At 45.9% G+C, this 18,853-nt stretch overlaps 1 protein-coding gene across 1 annotated transcript in view; it reads left to right on the top strand.

The window, feature by feature from the left end:
• The window catches only part of LOC129710407 (formin-like protein 1), a 265,388-nt gene that overhangs the window by 113,580 nt on the left and 132,955 nt on the right, over positions 1-18,853 (top strand). The window lies entirely within an intron of this gene.

The raw sequence follows: 18,853 nt of genomic DNA, 5'->3' as shown, positions 1-18,853 counted from the left end.
TCAATTTCACATCAGTAATTTTTCTGCTCGGATTTTTAAAATGGTCTAAAACCGTGGTAACATAGAAACATAGAAAATAAGTGCAGGAGGAGGCCATTCGGCCCTTCGAGCCAGCACCGCCATTCATTGTGATCATGGCTTATCGTCCCCTATCAATAACCCGCGCCTGCCTTCTCCCCATATCCCTTGACTGCACTAGCCCCTAGAGCTCTATCTAACTTTCTCTTAAATCCATCCAGTGACTTGGCCTCCACTGCCCTCTGTGGCAGGGAATTCCATAAATTCACACCTCTCAGGGTGAAAAAGTTTTTTCTCTCCTCAGTCTTAAATGACCTCCCCTTTATTCTAAGTGTGGCCCCTGGTTCTGGACTCGCACAACATTGGGAACATTTTTCCTGCATCTAGCTTGTCCAGTCCTTTAATAATTTTATATGTTTCTATAAGATCCCCCTCATCCTTCTAAACTCCAGTGAATACAAGCCTAGTCTTTTCAATCTTTCATCATATCACAGTCCCGCCATCCCAGGGATCAATCTCGTGAACCTACGATGCACTGCCTCAATCACGAGGATGTCCTTCCTCAAATTAGGAGACCAAAACTGTACACAATACTCCAGATGTGGTCTCACCAGATCCCTATACAACTGCAGAAGAACCTCTTTACTCCTATACTAAAATCCTCTTGTTTTGAAGGCCAACATTCCATTAGCTTTCTTCAGTGCCTGCTGTACCTGTAAGCCAATTGTCAGTGACCGGTGTACAAGGACGCCCAGGTCTCGCTGCACCTCCCCCTTACCTAACCTAACCCCATTGAGATAATGGTGGCAGGGTGGCACAGTGGCACAGCAGTAAAGTTGTTTCCTCACAGCACCAGAGACCCGGGTTCGATCCTGACTCCGGGTGCTGTCTGTACGGATTTTGTATGTTTTCCCCGTGACCTGTGTGGGTTTTCTCCAGAATCTCCGGTTTCCAAGGTGTAGAGGATTGTAGGTTAATTGGTTTGGTATAATTATAAATTGTCCCTAGTGTGTGTAGGATAAAGTTAGTGTACGGGAATCACTGGTCGACAATGACGTGGTGGGCCGAAGGGACTGTGTCCCTAACCTAAACTAAATTAAACTAAAGCCTGTGCTGAGCTGGTTTGGTGGTGTTGCTTCTAAAAGGCCGGTGTGCTAGATATGCGTAGTAATATTTTGATATATTTCAGATTGTACAGATCATAATAATACAGATCTTGTTCCCTCTCAACCCCATTCTCCTGCCTTCTCCGCATTACCCCTAACATCCTCACTAATCAAGAATCTGTCAATCTCCGCCTTAAGAATATCCATTGACGGCCTCTGTGACAATTAATTCCACAGATTCACCAGCCTCTGACTAAAGAAATTCCTTCTCATCTCCTTTCGAAAGATGTGTCCTTTTGTTCTGAGGATATGGCCACTGGTCCTAGACTCTCCCACCAGTGGAAACATTCTCTCCACATCCACTCTATCTAGACCCTTCACTATTCGGTAAGCTTCAATGAGGTCTCCCCCTCATCCTTCCACTTTGCTGAGCTGATTACAATGTAAGACATGCAGGAGACGTGCGATCCTTCATAAACTCTACTTGACTGTGGACGATGGTACTAGGCTTCTGGCAGCAGCCCCACGTTATTTGTGGTTTTGCTGACTGGTTTCCTACAAACACACGAGTCAGTGGCTGGAACAGCCCCCCTCCCCCCCCCCCCCCCGAGCCACATTCCTGCCATCCATCATCAGCCCACACTGATCCCACTGGAACCTCTGACCACAGTAACCTCTCACCCCTTGCTTGAAAATGCTCTAAGACTCTGCCCAATATCTTGTGAGGAAGTGAGTCCCAAAGAGTAACGACGCACTGAGAGAAGGAACGCACTTCATTTCTTCTCAAATGTTGGTGATAAACTCAGGGGCATGCAAACACAGAAACAGACTCTTCAGCTCAATTTGTCCATGTCAACAAAGATGGTCAATCTAAGCTCGTCCCACTGGCCCGCATTTGGCCCACATCCCACAGAATCTCCCATCACCGAGGGGAATGCGGACAAACCGCTGTGGTGGATGTTTATGTCAAATCTTTATGTAGTTGTGTGTCTTGTTGCTTTTTTGTTATGACTGTATGGGAAACCAAATTCCTCGTATGTTGCAAAACATACTTGGCTAATAAATTAATAAATGACGATTATGATTATGATTATGGTGATGTTGAACGGTGATGCTTAGTTTGGGACCCGTGTTGACCTTCCTCACATTGTTCAGGCAGGAGGCAGCAGCACTGGGCCTGGCTCCTCATCCCACTCGCCTGGTCCCTGTTGGACCAGGGTCGGCCTGTGGGCATTGACCAGCAGTGGGCGGGAGGGAAGGGGGCATTGCAGGAAGAGCCGGGCAACGGACAGAAGTCAACCTTCCTGACCTCTTCAAAAACCTCAATCAAATTAATGAGACATGACTTCCCACGTACAAAACTACGCTGATAATCCCTAATCCGCTCTTGTCCATCTAAATGACTGTATATCCTATCCCTCAGAATACTCTCTAGTAACAGCAGCTGTTAAGCTCACTGGCCTACAGTTCCAAATGGATGTAAATCTTATCCCTGCGATATCAGGGTAGTGATTCTCGGTAATTCTCAGAAAGTGGCAAAGGTCAGATCATTGGATAATTAAGGTGGGGAAATGGGCATATTTGTAAGATGGAGAAACTGTGATTTTGGGAAACTAGCTGAAGAGAAGACTGATGCTTGCATAGATCAGCCATGGTCAGAATCAATACGGAGAAAAGTCAAAGAGACAACGATTTTTCGTCTTAGCAGCTTGACTTGGATTTCTGTCCACACGTCTTTCCATTATGCAACAGAGAGTTTATTTTCCTGTGGCAATGTCTAGTCCTCTTGCACTCATCTACAGATATGACCAGTGGGCCACACAATGGTATATCTGGCATTCCTGTGTCTCACAGCGCCAGGAAAACCGGTTCAGTTCAGACCTGCAATGCTGTCTGTGTGGAATTTGCACGATCCCCATGTGACCATGTGGGTTTCCGTTGGCTAATCCGGTTTCTTCCCACATTCCTAAAAACATGTTGCTTGGTAATAGCCCCGTGTGTACAGGTGAGCAGCAGAATCTGGGAGCTGATGAAAATGTATAAAAGAATAAATGTAGGACAATGTAGGATTATGTCAATGGTAGGTAGACACAAAATGCTGCAGTAACTCAGCGGGACAGGCAGCATCTCTGGAGAGAAGGAATCAGTGACATTTCGGGTCGAGACCCTTCTTCAGACCAATGGTGCCTGAAGGTGGGTGGATGGGCCAGTTTATGTGTGGTATATCCCCTGTGACTCTATAAAGGTCTACTTTTGTGCGCGATTCAGGTCGGGAGCAAAAGGCATGACAGCTTTCTCTATTCAACTCTCCTTTCAATTTGTTTTCACCTCATGTTTCACAATGTGGTTGGAAGGCAGCTTTCTAAGAGGAATGGGCACTAACAGCGCCGTAGGTTTCCTTATGGTCTATATCCATGGTCGATGTTCTCGATGTTTAAATATCAAAGTAGAAACATAAAATCTGTGGCACCGAGCTTACTAAATAGAAGCAATCATTGCAGAATCAGGGACAATGATGTATTGTTTCTGTGTATTAAAATGGAGTTGAGAAAGTGTGTGGACTGGACGTTTGACTACATGTGGCTGTTGTTTCAGCACCATGTCCAAGCGACTGGATTGTTCCTGGAGTGGAGATGTACAGTATCAGAGATACAGCATGGAAATAGGTCATTCGGCCCACCTAGTCCACGCTGACCAATGATCACCCCTACGCTACCCCTACCCTACACACTGGGGACAATTTACAGAAGCCAATTAACCAACAACCCTGCACGTTTTCGAGAAGTGGGAGGAAACCAGAGTACCTGGATTGAATTGAATTTTACCTGGCCACTTCCCAACATGGTTCAAACTTGCCCAGATCATTAGATTTGTAGGTCAAACAGGCTTGTGATCACACCATCCTTGGTGCAGGGAGAAGTTACTTCATGTGGTCCCAACATAGGCCTGTCACTGGCCAGAGTCCGTGTGCTCAGGTTCTGCCAGAACTGCCTGCTCCATAACATGTCAACTCAATGTGGTCCTCGATCACAGGTGCCAGCCTGGTGCAAAGATTTTTCTGAAGATGTAACTAGGAAAATGGACAAGGGAGAGCCAGTGGATGTAGTGAACATGGACTTTCAGAAAGGATTTGATAAGATCCCACATAGGAGATTAGTGGGCAAAATTAGGGCACATGATATTGGGTGACTGGCATGGATGCTGACATGAATAGAAATTTGGTTGGCACACAGGAAACAAAGAGTAGGGATTAACGGGTCCCTTTCAGAATGGCAGGCAGTGACTAGTGGGGTACTGCAAGGCTCGGTACCAGGACCACAGCTATTTACAATATACATTAATGATTTAGATGAAGGGGTTAAAAGTAACATTAGCAAATTTGCAGATGACACAAAGCTGGGTGGCTGTGTGAACTGTGAGGAGGATGCTATGAGGATGCAGGGTGACTTAGGCAGGTTGGTTGAGTGGGCAGATGCAGATGCACAGTTTAATGTGGATAAATAAAATACAATACAATACAATACAATACAATACAATTTATTTGTCATTTGGACCCCATTGAGGTCCAAACGAAATGTCGTTTCTGCAGCCGTACATTACAAAACGAAAAAGACCCGAGACACAACACAATTTACACATACATCCATCACATCGCTGTGATGGAAGGCAAAAAAACGTATCTCTCCCCTGCACTCCCCCCCCGATGTCAGAGTCAAAGTCAAAGCCCCCCCGGCTGGCGATGGTGATTGTCCCGCTGCCATTAAAGCCACGCCGGGTGATGCAAGGCCGCGCACCGGGTCTTGTTGTTGGAGCCCCCGGTGTGCGCTCGCAAAGTCCTGGGGCCATTCCAAGCCGTGCGGGGCGGTGATGTAAGGCCCCGCTCCAGGTGCTCTTCAACCCCGCAACTCAGGCGGGAGAAGTCGCCGCTGCGGAAGCCCCGAAAAGCGGTCTCCCACCAGGGACCCGCGGGCTCCCGGTGTTGCCGTCCGCCAGACCCGCAGCTGCAGCCTCCGAATCTCCGGGGGTCGGGTCGCAGCAGCGCGCCACCACAGCTCCACCCGCTCGGACTCGGCCAGCTCCACGAAGGTGAGTAGGACCTCAGCTCCGCGACTGGAGCCCCAGGTCGTTCCTGTTGGAGGCCGCTCCACGTTGCTCAGCCCCAACGACAATGGAGACCCGACAAAGAAAAGGTCGGGTCTCCCGTGCAGGGGAAAGATTTTAAAGTCCCCCCCCCCACACACACACCCCGACAAAAAAATAAATAAAAACCACATAGAACCGAGACAAAAATAATAAAAAGACAGACGGACTGCAGAGGCCGCTGCTGACGAGAGTCGTGCCACCCACCACTTGTGAGGTTATCCACTTTGGAGGCAAGAATAGGAAGGAAGATTATTATCTGAATGGTGTCTAGTTAGGACAAGGGGGAGTACAATGAGATCTGGGTGTCCTTGTACATCAGTCACTGAAAGTAAGCATGCAGGTATAGCAGTAAGTGATGAAAACTAATGGCATGCTGGCCTTCATAACTAGAGGAGTTGAGTATAGGAGCAAAGAAGTCCTTCTACAGTTGTACATGGCCCTGGTGAGACCACACTTGGAGTATTGTGTGCAGTTTTGGTCTCCAAATTGGTGAAAGGATATTGTTGCTATTGAGGGAGTGCAGCGTAGGTTCACGAGTATGGCTTGACTGTCATATGTTGAAAGAAAGGAGCGACTGGGTTTGTATACACTGGAATTTAGAAGGATGAGAGGATACCTTATTGAAACATTATTAAGGGATTGGACACGCTAGTGGCAGGAAACATGCTCCCGATGTTGGGGGAGTGCAGAACCAGGGGCCACAATTTACGAATAAGTGGTAAGCCATTTAGAACTGAGATGAGGAAAAACATTTTCACCCAAAGAGTTGTGAATCTGTCGAATTTTCTGCCTCAGAAGGCAGTGGAGGCCAATTCTTTGGATGGTTTCAAGAGAGATTTAGATAAAGCTCTTAAAGATAGCAGAGTCAAGGGATATGGAGAGAAGGCAGGAACGAGGTACTGATTGTGGATGATCCGCCATGATCACAGTGAATGGCAGTGCTGGCTCGAAGGGCCGAATGGCCTACTCCTGCACCTATTGACTATTGTCTGTCCCTGAATGCTCTGATTATCCCCTCAGCTTTATGCTGTACCATTTCCCATGCACTCATACACTCATACACTCATCTTTCACCATGATGACTCCTGTTTGATCCCATGACTTATTTTGACACCATGATGACTCCTGCCCGACCCCAAGATGACCTCTGTTTGACCCCACTCCCACCAGTCACCTAGCTCCCTCAGCTGCTGGTTACAGAACCTGACTCTCTCCAGGTCTCTTGCTCTTACTGGGACCCTGCAGCATCTCCCAACCAACACTCCTTGTCATGGTCCCTGGGTCTCCTGGGAGACCTGGAGTCTTCACGTGCTCCACGGTGGTGCCATTGCACCAGAAAGGCCCTTTATCCATGGGTGAGGCCATTCTGTGCACACTGAAGCCTTCAGGTCGCAGGTCCATAACTAACGTGGCTATCAGTGTAGGAAACAAACTGCTGGTGGAACTCAGCGGCGCAGCAGGCAGTTGTAGGGAGAAATGGTCCCATGATGTTTCTGGTCAGGATTCTTCTTCACATTTCTGCTGTACACTTAAACACTGGGAAGAGTGAAGGGCCAGATCCGTTTCCCATCGTGGAAATATTACTAGAGGTATAGCATTATAGTGAGAGGGGCAAAGATTAAAGAGGATGTGTGGGCCAAGCTTTTTACACAGAGGGATTCACTGCCAGGGGTGATGGAGGCTGATAGGGCAGTGCCATTTAAGAGATATTTGGATAGGCATATAAATATGTACTGAATGGACGGAAGTGGGTTACATGCAGGCTGATAAGGTTTGGTCATGGCATTATATTTGACACAGACATTGTGGGCCGAAGGGCCCATTCCTGTGCAGTTTTGCACTGTTCTATGTTCTATAATGGACATTTGCCTGACTGGTGATGTTCTGGCCTGTGTGTTAGTTCATGGGTTGCTAATGGCTTGTTGCTGACATGTCTGATCACTTGTGCGACCTCTAGGTACACAAAGTGATAAAAAAACAAGGACCCACCACAGAGAGGAATAGGTCAGGTAGATGCACAGAGTCTCTTGCTCAGAGTAGGGGAATCGAAGACCAGAGGACATAGGTTCAAGGTGAAATGGAAAAGATTTAATAGGAATCCGAGGGGTAGCTTTTTCACACAAAGGGTGGTGGGTGTGTAAGTAAGGAAGTAAGTAAGTAAGTAAGTAAGTAAGTAAGTAAGTAAGTAAGTAAGTAAGTAAGTAAGTAAGTAAGTAAGTAAGTAAGTTTATTGGCCAAGTATTCACATACAAGGAATTTGCCTTGGTGCTCCACCCACAAGTAACAACATGACATTCAGTGACAGTTACGAATGACTCAGAAAACACTAAACATCAATAATAATAAAACATTAATGATAAAACACCATTGATCAAGCATGTGAACCTACAAAATACCAGATCAAAGGGAGGCTGCAGATTTTTGGCTGTTCAGTAGAGCAACTACTCGTGGATAAAAACTGTTTTTATGTCTGGCTGTGGCAGCTTTGACAATCCAGAGTCGCCTTCCAGAGGGAAATGATTCAAAGAGTTTGTGGACAGGGTGAGAGGGGTCAGAGATGATATTGCCCGCTCGCTTCCTGGCCCTTGCAGTGTACAGTTCATCGATGGAGGGAAGGTTGCAGCCAATAATCTTCTCTGCTGATCGGACGATTCCGATGGAACAAGCTGTCAGAGGAGGTAGTTGAGGCTGGGACTATCCCATCGTTTAAGGAGCAGTTGGACAGCTACATGGATAGGACAGGATTGGAGGGATATGGACCAGATGCAGGCAGGTAGGACTAGTGAGGCAAGTTGGGCTGAAGGGCCTGTTTCAGCACCGTATCACTCTATCACTCTATGACTATGAGAAAGGGTACAGAAGCAGAAGTGTGCTCCCTGGAACATTGGAGATTGGGATAATTTGTACAAAGTGCTTGATCCATCATGGGTACTCACCTCCCCACCATCAAAGGGATCTACAGGAGGCGCTGCCTCAAAAAGACAGCCAGCATCATCAGAGACCTAGGTCACAGTCTCATTTCTCTCCTGCCATCCGGACGTGGGAATCTGAAAACTCTAACGTCCAGATTCTGAAGCAGCTTCTTCCCAACAACTATCATGCTCTTGAACACTACAAACACAAGCTAAACTTCCAACTCCAAACGGTTTTGGTTACAACAAGGGCCTTTGGGCTTTTGTATGTTCTGTATACATATTGTTTTTCTTATTTATTGATTTTTTTGTTTATAATGTTATCTATTGCGTGCTGTGTTTACAGACCTGTTATGCTGCTGCAAGTGAGAATTTCATTGTCCCGTTTCAGTACATATAATAATTAAATATCCTTGACTCTTGAGGAATTGAAAGGGACTATGAACGAGGAAGTTCGGGGCAAGGAGTCATGACTTTAAAATTAGATTCAGGAGAGAAGTTAGCAAATGTAAAGTGAAATTACTGCAGTTGCTAGGAATGTGAAATAAAAACTGAAGATGTTGGAAACACTCAGCAGGTCAGGCAGCGTCTATCGAGACAGAAATATCTGTGAAAATTGAAGATCTTTCAAAAGAAACGTTTCCTAAGTTTTCTCATACTAAATGCGGCAGAAGTATTGAATGTTCCCTCAGTTGATGTTAGTAATGTTAATAATATGAAAAGTGAAGTTTTCAGTTATCCAGGCAGGCAGTGGAGTTAGGATACAGCTCCATCGTGATCTGACAGCAGGTAGTGCTGCTGCCTTGCACGTCACAGCTCAGGACCCTACTTCTGGAAGATGTCTTTGTTTAGCTTAGAGATACCGTGTGGAAGCAGACCCTTCAGCCCACTGATACCACACCGGCCAGCAATCATCCATACACTAGTTCTATCCTACACACTAGGACCAATTTTTTTAAGGAAGCCAATTAACCTACAAACCTGCACATCTTTGGCCAGTGGGAGGAAACCAGAGCAGCTGGAGAAAATCCATGTGCTCACAGGGAGAACATACAAACTCCCTAGACAGCACCCATAATCAGGATCGAACCTGGGTCTCTGGTGCAGTAAGGCAGCAACTCTACCGCTGTGCCACTCATGGATTGATGGGTTCTGATGGGTTCAAACCTGGTCTCAGGTGCTCTGGAGCTTGTGCCTTCTCCAAGAAACCACACCGGATTCTCCGGGGTGCTCCAGCTTTCTCCCACACATCAAAGACTTGCCGATAGGTTAATTAGCTGCTATAATCTACGTCCTAGTGAAGCTTGTTGGCAAGAGACTCAGAGAGCGTTTGATGGGTCTGCAGGAGACTAGATTATAGAAGAATAAGTGTGAAATGAGAATTCTCTGGCCACCAATTTGCCATTGCCATGAATTTGATGGGCAGAATGGACCTCTTCCATGTTATAACATGTAATGCATGATTGATGATGTTGCTGGCTTCCCAATGATGCAGTGAATGGGAGATGGACATTTGTTGTAGTTTGGGGTCAGATGTTCCCCTCACAGGGGTGGCATGGTAGCGCAGCGATAGAGTTGCTGCCTTACAGCGCCAGAGGCCCGGGTTTGATCCTGACGACTGGTTCTGTATGTATGAAGTTTGTACGTTCTTCCCATGACTGTGGGTTTTCTCCAGGATCTCCGGTTTCCTCCTACACTCTAAAGACGTACAGGTTTGAAGGTTAAATGTGAATTGTTCCTAATGTGTATGATAGTGTTAGTGAAGAAAGGTAATGGAATGTTGGCCTTCATAACAAGAGGATTTCAGTACAGGAGTAAAGAGGTTCTTCTGCAGTTGTATAGGGCTCTGGTAAGACCACATCTGTAGTATTGTGTACAGTTTTGGTCTCCTAGTTTGAGGAAGGACATCCTTGTGATTGAGGCAGTGCAGCGTAGGTTTGCGAGATTGATCCCAGGGATGGCGGGACTGTCATATGAGGAAAGATTGAAAATACTAGGTTTATATTCACTGGTGTTTAGAAGGATGAAGGGGTTCTTATAGAAAGATATGAAATTATAAAAGGACTGGACAAGCTAGAAAAATGTTCCCAATGTTTGGCGTGTCCTGAACCAGGGGCCGCAGTCTTAGAATAAAGGGGAGGCCATTTAAGACTGAGGTGAGAAAAAACTTTTCACCCAGAGAGTTGTGAATTTGTGGAATTCCCTGCCACAGAGGGCAGTGGAGGCAAAATCACTGGATGGATTTAAGAGAAAGTTCGATAGAGCTCTAGGGGCTAGTGGAATTAAGGGATATGGGGAGAAGGCAGGCACGGGTTATTGATTGGGGACGATCAGCCATGATCATGATGAATGGCGGTGCTGGCTTGAAGGGCCGAATGGCCTCCTCCTGCACCTATTTTCTATGTTTATGTTTACGGGGATCGCTGGTCGGTATGGGCTCAGTGGGCCGAGGAGCCTATTGTATCTCTAAAGCCTACAGTGGTGCCAGTACCCTGGTACAGACATGGACCACAACGCTCACACCAACTCTTCCACCATGAACCAGGCTCCTGGCAGTCGATGAGGCAGCTGCCTCTGGCACCCTGGGGAGAAGGCCACGATCCATCTCATGTTTCTATCCGTGCTGACATTTTAATTCTCCCTCCCACACAAACAGACTCGCACATCCCACCTTGCAGCCTCTGCGCTGAATTTTCATCGGCTGCTGAGCTGCTGTGTGGATGCGATGAACATGTCAGTGATGGGATTAGAAAGAATAAAGATTAATACTTTGAAAATGAAGTGTGGGGCTTATGGCTGTCTCCTCTTCAGTTTGAATAAATATATTGCGGATTCCCTTTTGGAATGTGCTTATTGCTGTTTGCTCTGTGACGATCGGCAAATGCCGTGGGAGTTTAGTGAATTTACTTTGCAGCGGATGAGGCAAAGCCTCAGACTCTTCATGACGCTTCCATTGGCTTTGACTGAAGGCACAGCTGAGGTAGATGCGTTAACTTTATGAGAAGAGTTGATGATTTTCACAGCAAGCTGATCCGTGCAGATTAGAATTAATACCAATTATGTGCTTTCTTTATGTAATCTCCAGCATGTGCCAAGCAAGGCTTCACAATGTCAACTGCTAAGCGGGGACACAAATCCATCCTAAATGTCAGGAAGGATGACAGCAATGTAATTAGGAGGAATAATAAAGGCCTCTCCTGGGACTGGCTTTCAATCCTAGGCTGGAGGGACTGAGGAGCGTCCTGCTGTCTACTCTGTGTAAAGCCTGCGTTTTACAGTGAAGTCACGAGAGGTCGCCCTGGGAGATGCAGGATGCAGTGATTAAGAGACGAGGGGGGCGTGGGGGGGGGGGGGGGGGGTCAGAATGCTGGCCTACAGAGATGTCACTCGGTGGAGTAAGGAAGGAAAGAAGAGAGAGAGTTTGAGAGGGGACGGATGAGCTCCTGTACACAGAGCATCTCAGCCTGCTCAATGATGGACCTCTTCCTGGGTGGAGAGGATGTGGAGAGGATGTTTCCACTAGTGGGAGAGTCCAGCACCAGAGGCCATAGCCTCGGAATAAAAGGATATACCTCTAGTAAGGAGATGATAATGAATTTCTTCAGTCAGCGGATGGTGAATCTGTGGAATTCATTGCCATAGGCCACTGTGGAGGCCAAGTCAATGGATATTTTTAAAGCAGAGATTAACAGATTCTTGATTAGTACAGGTGTCAGTGGTTATGGGGCAGAAGGCAGGAGAATGGGGTTGAGAGGGAAAAATAGATCAGCCATGATTGAATGCTGGAGTAGACTTGATGGGCCGAATGGCCTAATTCTGCTCCTAGAACTTATGAACTACCTGCTCGGTTAGATGACTTCAGGTTCAGTGTCTGACTGTGTATTGATAAAAATGTACAGATTCAGGAAAAGTATGAAATGTGCATGCAGTAGAAACAAGGAACTGCAGATACTGGTTAATACACAAAAGGGCACAAACGGCTGGAGTAACTCGCCAACCATCACCTATCCATGATTTCCATAGATGCTGCATGACCTGCTGAATTACTCCGGCACTTTGTGTCCTTTTGTGGGTTAACATGCAGCATTTGCAAGCAGCTTGGAAGATTAAGCCTTTGTGTAATTGTAAACGCCACAAACTGCTGGAGTAACTCAATGGGTCAGGTAGCATCTCTGGAGAACATGGATAGCTGACGTTAGACACAAAATCTGGAGTAACTCAGTGGGTGAGGCAGCATCTCTGGAGAAAAGGAATAGGTGATGTTACTTCGAGACACTTCTTCAGATTAAGAATCAGGGGAGAGGGAAACGAGGGATATAGATGGTGTATAGAACAAATTAATGAAAAATCTACAAAAAGCAATGATGATCAAGGAACGGTGGAGCCCATAATAGTCCATTGTTGGCTGTGGGGTAGGTGATAGTGTGTTATACATACAGTGAAACTCAACACGACAACAGTGAAACTAATAAGATGACAAGAGTGCAGGAGGGGCGTTGAGGAGGGATGCAAGGGCAACTTGAAGTTAGAGAAATCAATGTGCATATCGCTGGGGCGTAAGCTGCCCAAATGAAATATGAGGTGCTGGGCCTCACGCTGACAATTGAGGAGGCCCAGTACAGCATGGTCAGAGTGGCAATTGGAGGGGGCTAAAGTCAGTGGGAAGGGGAGTTAAAGTTTATAGGTGACATTTCATGTCGACACCCTTCCTCAGATTCTCCTGAGATGCTGCCTGACCTGCTAAGTTACTCCAGCACTTTTGGGTATTTACCAGCATCAGCAGTTGCTTGAGTCTACATTGTGTAATTGTACAGGGCTAGGGTGAGACTACACTTGGAACTCTGTGTGCAAGCTTGCTCAGGAGAAAGTGCAGTGTACTGATTCTTGTCCTCTAAGATGAGACCAGCCTATACTCATGGGCCTTTGGAGGAACAAAACATGTTCCCATGCAAATAGCTCCCTGAAAGTGGCAACACATGGATTGGATGACAAAATCGTCACATGGATTACCTGCCTTTGTCAGTCGGGGCATTGAGTATAAAAATTGCCAGGTTTGATTCGGCCACACTTGGAGTAACTACTGCGTGAGGTTTTGGTCACCATAATATGGGAAGGATGCAGTGATACATACAAGAAGCTGGAGGAACTCAGTGGGATAGGCATCATCTCTAGAGAGAAGGAATGGGTGACGTTTTGGATCATGACCCTTCTTCAGACTGAGAGTCGGGGGAGTAGGAAGGGTATGGAAAGAGTAAGGAAGATGTTCACCAAGATTTCGTCTGAATCAGAGACTATTTAGCTACTAGAAGAAGTTGAAAGATTGTTTTCTTTTGAGCATTGAAGGCTGAAGGGTAACCTAGTAGAAATATGTAAATTGACAAGAGGAACAGCAAGAGTAGATTTAAGGTGAGAAGCTCAAAGTTTAAAGGGGATTTGCGAAATCAGTTTTTTGCGCAGAGAGTGGTAGATGCATGGAGCCCACTGACTGGGGAGGTGTGGGTGGAGGTACAGTAATAACTAGCCGCAGGAACATGCAGGGAGTGCAGGGACACAGACCATATGCACATATATGGGGTCAGTTTAAATTGGCAACAAGGCCAGCACAGCCACCATGCTCTGAAGGGCCTGTTCATGTGCTGTACACTGCAACATTTCTATACTTCATCTAATGTTTTTTTGTGTAAGCATAAATATATTTTTGGCTGTTCATTTAGATTCTCTGTCTGCCAGACTGTGCATCGCTTTCAGACTAAAGAAGCATGTAGTTAGCACAGGGCCACTGGTATGAGCTGGTTGGCGGATAGCTTTGAGCAAGCCAGATTGACTCATGTGTATAGCATCCTCACTGTGGGACCAGTGCTGCCTTGCAGTGCAGGATTTGCCCAGGAACCATGGGCATCAGCTATAACTCTGGCACTTCCCCTCGCTCACACTGCACTGCCTGCTATAGCAGTCCACATTCGGCAAGAGGGCCTCCAGAGGCACTGTGTCACACAGTTAGACCAGTCATTCCCACAGACTTAGAGGGAACTTAGACTTTCATGTTTAAAAAATAAACTTTATTCACAATAAAAAATATATACATAAAAATGTACAAAAACTCTTCATATCTTCTTTCTGTGTCAGTTTCAATGTAGTTTATTGTCACATGTTCCGAGGTACAGTGTAAAGCTTTAGTGTCATAGAGTGATAGAGTCAGGCAACGATACAGTGTGGAAACAGGTTCTTTGGCCCAACAATGTCCCAGCTACACTAGTCCCACTTGCCTGTGCTTGGTCCACAACCCTCCAAACCTGTCCTATCCGTGTAGTGTCTCTTAGTGTCTATACATCCAATAGTCGATACAATAGTGTCTCACACTATAGTGTTTCCATCTATCTTTAAGCTAAAACACCCTCACCGCTCATATGGCCACTGCGATGATACCTCTTCCCTTGTTTAGTGCGTCCCCACTGGACTCTGTCCACAATGTCCAACAGCTGAGGGATCCTGGACTGCGGTCATATTTTGTTTCCAAAAATAAACTTTATTCAAAATAAAAAATATATACAAAAAATGGAGAACCCCCTTCGACATTCTCAGTGTTTATACATTCATTTGTTTAGTTTAGTTTAGATTAGTTTAGAGATACAGCGCGGAAACAAGCCCATCGGTCCACCGAATCTTCACCGACCAGCAATCTCCGCACATTAATATTACCCCACACCCACTAGGGACAATTTACATTTATACCAAGCCAACTAACCTACAAACCTGTACGCCTTTGGAGTGTGGAAGGAAACCGAAAATCTCGGAGAAAACCCACGCAGGTCACGGGGAGAACAACTCTGTACAAACAGGCACGCATAATCAGGATGGAACTTGGATCTCTGGCGTTGTGAGGCAGAGCTCTACCGCTGGGTCACAGTGCAGCCCTTACACCACCGGGCTGCATTATAACAATATGATCAGTGTTATATTCGGTAGTGTTTGCAAACTGTCCTTATACCAGGCATCCTAGCCACTCATGTGCCCCCCTGGGGTGATATCTCTTCTCTTGTTTGAGAGGCGTCTCCACCACACCGTGCCCCCATGTCCAGCAGCAGTAGGACCCTAGACTGTTGTCCTCCCCCACAGAGCATTGGCGTTGGCTACACCGAGCTTCAGTGAGTGCTCCTGCACGTACTCCTGCAGTCTGCAGCGGGCCAGTCAGCAACATTCCACGACGGACATCTCACTCTGCTGGGAGGTCAACAAGATTTGTGTAGACCAAAGAGTGTCCTTCACCGAGGTGATGATGACTGTGGTCATATAGCACAGAAGCGGATATCTTCCGCCAAACAAACCGGCACTAACCATCAACTGCCCTATAACTATAACCCTCCATTAATCCCATTTGTATCTCCGACTGAGCCACACACAGCCTATGCAGAGTAACAGTACCACACTGCAGTTGGGGTCAGTGTTCCACACACACACACACACACACAGCTTTCAAATGAAGGCTCAAATGTCTTGTTCCTGAGTTGTGGCCAAGAAGAAGTTAGACAAAAAATGCTGGAGTAACTCAGTGGGACAAGCTCATCTCTGGAGAGCAGGAATGAGTGGCGTTTCAAGTCGAGATCCTTCTTCAGGCTAGTCAGGGGATAGGGAAATGAGAGATATAGACAGTGATGTAGAGACTTATAGAACAAATGAATGAAAGATATACAAAAAAGTAATGATGATAAAGGAAACAGGTCATTGTTAGCTGTCTGCTAGGTGAGTACGGGAACCTGGTGCGACTTGGGTGGGGGAGGGATGGATAGAGAGGGAGTGCAGGGGTTACTTGAATTTGGAGAAACCAATGTTAATACCACTAGGTTGTCAGCTGCCCAAGTGAAATATGAGATGCTGTTCCTCCAATTTGCGATTAGCCTCACCCATTCCTTCTCTCCAGAGACACTGAGTTAATCCAGTATTTTGTGTAAACATTCAGTTTAATCCAGCATCGGCAGTTACTTCCTACACATTGCGTCCAACAATGTCGACTTAAAAATGGGTTTATGTAGATGTGCGGTGACTTCGCCAGCTTGCCATTATACACTGGTTCCTTGCATGAAAACATAAGGCAGTCTCTCTCCTTTGGTCTTGGGTGCAGACGGATACACTGCACATCAGTGCAGACACCACAAAGACCCTGTGGGAGAGGGCCACAGGTCAGAGTCCTGTTGCTGTGACACTTTGCCAACCTCTCCAATACTGCACACGTGCTTTGTTTAAGGAGGAAACATGATGTTTTATTATTAATGTTTAATAATCATTAATGTTTTGTTATTAAAGTTTAATGTTTTATGTGTCATTCCTAACGGTCGCTGTATGTCATTGTCACTTGCGGGCGGAGCACCAAGGCAAATTCCTTGTATGTGAATACTTGGCGTATTCAATAAACGTATTCATTCATTCATTCATTCATTCATTTATGAACAGATTTTATGTATTCTGAGAGAATATATTGGATTGATAGTACAATGAATGGAGTGAAAGAAACATACCAATGGCATTTTGTATGTAAATTAAAAATGTGTTTGAAATTTAAAAAAATTCAGTCACCATAGAACATAAGGTCATAAGGTCATAAGGGATAGGAATAGAATTAGGCCATTCGGCTCATCAAGTCTACTCCACCATTCAATCATTGCTGATACATCTTTCCCTCCTAAACCTATTCTCCTGCCTTCTCCCCATAGCCTCTGACATCTGTACTAATCAAGAATCTATCTATCTGTGCCTTAAAAAATATCCACTGACTTGGTCTCCACAGTGGCAAAGAATTCACAGATTCACCACCCTCTGACTAAAGAAATTTCTCCTCATCTCCTTCCTAAAAGAACGAAGATAGAACAATCAAGCACAGAAATTGGCTCTTCTGCCCACAATGTCCACGCCAAACATAATGGCAAACTAAGAAAATAATCTCCTCTATCTGTACATGATCCATATCCCACCATCCTCTGCAAATTCATGTATCTATCTAAAGGTGCATTATTTTCCCCCAGAAATGTTGCCTGACATTATTACTCTGGCACTTTGAGCTATTTTGGTATAGAAGTTGGGATGTATTTGTTAAAATTGTACAAGCCTCCATTATGGCTGTCTGAGGCCAATTCTGGAGCATGGTGTCCAGGCACTCACCACTTTGGGTCGCCAAAATTATAGTCTACTTGTGTTGTCAACAAAATAGAGAGCTCTAGACTTGGTCCCCAGGAGATCCCTACTAGAATGTTGCCTGGGTTTCACCACACCCTCTCTGCTATGACAGAGAAAAGGTTGAACAAGTTACCGGGCATCCCATGCTTTGGATCTAGGAAGGTTAAGGTGAGGACTTGATAGAGGTTTTTTAAAATGATGAGAGGGATAGACTAGTTGACGTGGAAAAGCTTTTCCCACTGAGAGTAGGATCGTTTGTAAGGTGTGTTGTGCCGGGGACATGACATGCTGAATATTAGGGACTCCAAGTTTAGGGGTAACATGAGGGGGAACTTCTTTACTCAGAGAGTGGTACCATTGTGTGCGAATGACTGGCTTCCAGTGAGGGTGGTGGAGGCAGGTTCGTTTTTATCATTTAAAAATAAATTGGATAGTTATATGGATGGGAAGGGAATGGAGGGTTATGGTCTGAGCGCAGGTATATGGGACTAGGGGAGATTATGTGTTCGGCACGGACTAGAAGGGTCGAGATGGCCTGTTTCCGTGCTGTAATTGTTATATGGTTATATGGTTAAATGTTGCCTGACATGCTGAGTTACTCTGGCACTTTGAGTCTATATTTGGTATAAGCATTGCCAGCAACGAATCATGGAGGAATTCAGCATGGAACCAGACCCTTCGTTCCATTTGGTCCATGCCAACCCCATCCAGCATCCATTGGCACTAATCATACACTAATCCCATTTGATTCTAATCAACACTGCAGATTCTACCACTCGTCTACAAATGACACACAATTTACTGTGGCCACTTCATGTAACATCCTGCTCATTTTGAGAAGAAAACAGAGCATCCAATGTGAACTGCCGTGGTTACACCTGTGAACCTGTGAACTCCACAAAGACAGCAGCCATGGGCAGCGTTGAACCTGGGTCATTGGAGCTGTGAGGCAACAGCTCTACAAGCTGTGCCATTGTGCTGGAGTTTCTGGTTCCTTCCCACAACTCAAAGGATACTTCTGAGTTAATTGACTGCTCATCGGCAGCAAGAGAATCGAGGGCGTTAAGGAAAAAAGGATTGGACTTCGGGTTAAGTTACAGGGAGATAAATGGGAGAAGGGTGGAACTGCTGGCTCTGCTCTGCTCTGGCTCTGGGTACTGGTCTAGCTTGCATTAGCTAAATGGCCTTCTCTGTTGTGAGCAAGTATTTTCTGCAATAGCTGAGGCTTTTAGACATCCACTAATAGTCAGCTCCCATAGTGAAGAAGCATCACCTGTAGTCAGCTAACTACATTTTGAGGTCTATGTTAATCACTTACGCCAGGTGAAGGGAGTTACAAAATCCATTGGCCTGTGGGCAGCTGGTGCAATGTCAGCATGGGCATGTTGGGCCGAAGGGCCTGTTTCTGTGCTGCACAATTCTGTGACCTGTTGCTGATTGGAGATCTTACTATTTACTTTAGTTTAGTGATACAACACAGAAACAGGCCTTCTGCCCACCGAGTCT

The sequence above is a fragment of the Leucoraja erinacea genome, chromosome 27 (genome assembly GCF_028641065.1).
Source record: "Leucoraja erinacea ecotype New England chromosome 27, Leri_hhj_1, whole genome shotgun sequence".
NCBI classification, from domain to species: Eukaryota; Metazoa; Chordata; class Chondrichthyes; order Rajiformes; family Rajidae; genus Leucoraja; species Leucoraja erinaceus.
Note: the sequence above shows the minus strand (reverse complement) of the source record. Positions and strands in the feature narration are given on the sequence as shown.